The sequence below is a fragment of the Dipteris shenzhenensis genome, chromosome 28, assembly GCF_047967505.1.
Source record: "Dipteris shenzhenensis isolate YYH24624 ecotype China chromosome 28, Dip_SZ_1.0, whole genome shotgun sequence".
Lineage (NCBI taxonomy): Eukaryota > Viridiplantae > Streptophyta > Polypodiopsida > Gleicheniales > Dipteridaceae > Dipteris > Dipteris shenzhenensis.
In genome coordinates this window covers 2089429-2093232 of record NC_141623.1, presented here as the reverse complement: position 1 = coordinate 2093232, position 3804 = coordinate 2089429, and positions in this window count along the sequence as shown.

The window sequence follows — 3804 nt, the reverse complement described above, 5'->3', positions numbered from 1 at the left end:
GGCAACCTTTATTTTCATCTTATACTAACAACATTGTGTTACATAATAATGGTTCTTAATTATTCGTGTAGGGAACATTGGAGTCTGGTGGTTTGGGACCTTGAAGACAACTATTGTTGGTTTGTTAACTCGATTGCAGGCTTTCATGGCTCAGTGCAAACGTAAGTATTCTATTAATCTGTTGTTACTTCTATATTATGTACCTTATGTAATAGACACACTAAGTTTTTTTAATATGTCACGATGAGCAGGTCGATTGAGAAGTTGGTATCTGCTATCAGAGAAACAGGACAGTACAAAGACTCGGTAGACTTCCAAAAGCGTTTAGTAGTAGAGCAGGAAGATGGGCATAGTTGTGGGTGGAGAGTTTCCTACAACTGCATGTTGATTTTCAAAGAAATTTTCTCACTTAAGCCACAGATCTCATCGGAAGACTCTTTGGAGCTCAAATATTCAGAGAAGGATATACAATTGTTTAGGGCTGAAATCATTCGAGACCTAATTGCTGCCATTAGAATACAGCGTGCAACTAAAGCAATATCAGAGCTTTCCTTTAAGGAAGAGGAGACTGAGTCTACTATGAAAGCACTGCACACTACAGAAGAAGTAGAGACCCAGTGTACACCTATAGCACCACAGCCTCCACTGGAAGCATCAGAAGAGTTGCCACCGCCTCCGCTTTTGCATTTAAGGAAGAGGATATTGAGTCTACTCCGAAAGCACTACATACTACAGAAGAAGTAGAGACTGAGTGTACATCTACAGCACCACAGCCTCCATTGGAAGCATCAGAAGAGTTGCCACAGTCTCCACTAGAAGCATCACAAGAGTTGTGATGCATGTATGATGTTGTGTTTGTAGTTTTTGTTGATTATACACCAATTTGTGACTTATAACTTAAGTGGCATTTACTGATGATATTTATATAATTATTTCATGCACACAATTTTATGATATGAATGTGTGATGATGTGATTATTTGGAAATAAATCCTTGTGTGATAAGAATTTTGATATGAATATGTGATGATGTAATATTTGTAATATATTTCTTCATGCACACAATTTTATGATATGAATGTGTGATGATGTGATTATTTGGAAATAAATCCTTGTGTGATGAGAATTTTGATATGAATATGTGATGATGTAATATTTGTAATATATTTCTTCATGCACACAATTTTATGATATGAATGTGTGATGATGTGATTATTTTGAAATAAATCCTTGTGTGATGAGAATTTTGATATGAATATGTGATGATGTAATATTTGTAATATATTTCTTCATGCACACAATTTTATGATATGAATGTGTGATGATGTGATTATTTGGAAATAAATCCTTGTGTGATGAGAATTTTATTTAGTTGGACAGTCTCCACTCACTTAAAGAAGAGCATTCGCAATGCTTCTCTCACTTTATTCCAACCCTTATCCTTATCATCTCCACTCACTTAAAGTAGAGCATTCAATCTTCACTTGCTTTATTCCAACCCTTATCCTTATCATAGTGAACACATCGTGCCTCTCACTTTATTCCAACCCTTATCCTTATCATAGTGAACACATCGTGCCTTAGTGCACTTGTATTCTTCCATCCTAGTCCTTCCATAAACACTCTCTTATTTCTTACATCCTAGTCCTTCTAAGTAACTTGTATTCTTCTATCCTAGTCCTTCCACAAACACTCTCTTCTTTCATCCATCCTGATAACCAAGTATTCTTCTATCCTAGTTCTTCCACAAACACTCTCTTCTTTCATCCATCCTAGTGCTTCTCATTAACTTGTATTCTTCCATCGTAGTCCTTCCGCAGACACTCTCTTCTTTCTTGCATCGTAGTTCATCTCCCTTTCTTTATCATCTCCCCACCCATGGATGTCCTTGGCATTGTCGAAGACGTGGAGTTCGGAATTAACAATCTCAAAAAATGGATTGTTGACCAAGGAGCACAGAGAGAGGCCAGAATTCGACAAGGTTCTCCTTTGACACACATGGAGAGAGACGAATTTGCTGCACAAAGGCATGCAGAGAGGGAGGAGACTCTCAAGATAGTAGAGAGTGAAAGACTTTTAAGACGTATGATAAAAGCACGACAAAATCTATTAGACTTCTTAAGCAACCTGCGTTATCGTAGCTCTCGTCATGGGCGATTTGATGCGGATGCTGAGAGAACAATAAGAGTCTCTCAGAGAAATTAAAAAGAAACAATTTGTGATTGCTTAAATTTCTTCTTCGCATGTAATTATGTTGAGGATACAACTGTGGAGGCAGTGAAAGATTGGGTTGTTGAGAAGATAAGAGAGACCAATGATGAGATCTTCTAGACTTAGGGTGATTAAGAAGATAAGAGAGAATGTATTAAGGTGTTTTTTGACACCATATGGCTTTGAGTAATATGATCTACTTCTTGTCAAATGTGATGTTAAGAGAGACTATATTAACTTAGGTGTTTTTTGACACCATATGGATTTGAGTTATATGATCTACTTCTTTACAAATGTGATGTGCTCTTTTTGAAATGTACTCTAGTTTTCATAACATGTCACGCTATTTTTTCTAATTTGATTTTTTAAAATCTTACTTTTTGTCTCTTTTAACAATGTGATGTACTCTATTTTTAATGTACTCTAGTTTTAATAACATCTAACGTCATTTTTTCTAATTTGATTTTTAAAAATCTTCCTTTTTGACTCAATGTTTTGTTTTATAAGAGCCTCTTTTTTTGAAATGTTTTATCCAAAATTATCTCACAAAATGAATTTGGATAGTGCAAGAGTCCAAAATTAATGAAATAGGTGTTAGAAGGATTACAATAGGCAAGTCCTGCACAAACATAGTACACAAGAGCTGTAAGGGCATGCTACTTATGACAATGCTGCCATGTAAATAGAGCGGGGAGAGAGAAGGATAGTTCGTTACCCCTTGTCGACCTAGAGGTCGAAGTACTGAAGGAGCGATCAACGGGTGATAAGGTCCTTCAATAGGACGTTGCACGGGTGAAACAAAGGTGAGCACATACACTCAATGAGTCTGAGAACTACAGCTTCATCAAGACAAGCACCCAAAAAATAGGGGTGTGTGTGTGTGTGTGAGAGAGAGAGAGAGAGAGAGAGAGAGAGAGAGAGATCTTCTGCACACTACAATCAAAGCAGTCAACATGACAAGTGAACACTACTCTGACCAAATGAATATCGACTCTAAATTCCTTGAACTATATCCACAAAATAAGTATAACTTCCTATGTATATCTTACATGCTAAAATTCCATATCACACCAGAAGCATTGCGAAAAGCAATGTATATCCAATGCACAAGAATTTCGAAACAAACTGAATTCCAAATAGCAAAATGGGGTCAACAATTTTTTAACTCTAAGTTCTTTCAACAATTGTATCCCAAAATCAAATATATTACCCAGTACGTCGAACAATTACTACATACTAATTGTTACTATTGCATCAAAGACTTTTTCCTACAATATGTTCTCTTCCATACATTCGGTTTTGAATTTGAAATACACCATTTACACATGCAAATTTATGCTGCCCCTTCTAAAATAACACAACCTACACAAAACCCACAAAAATTACGAGTTCTGATAAGCAACCCAAATATGTTAATCTTCCCATATGCAATTAATATGAAAATAACAAAATATACTTGTTGGACCAAAGACATGGGTCATATTTTAGAAAACATCATCAATAACAACACACTCACTTCCCCCACTGAAGCGATCCATATCTTAAATTAGAGATTCCCACAAGCAATTCTCCATATAGATATTGTTAAACGTAA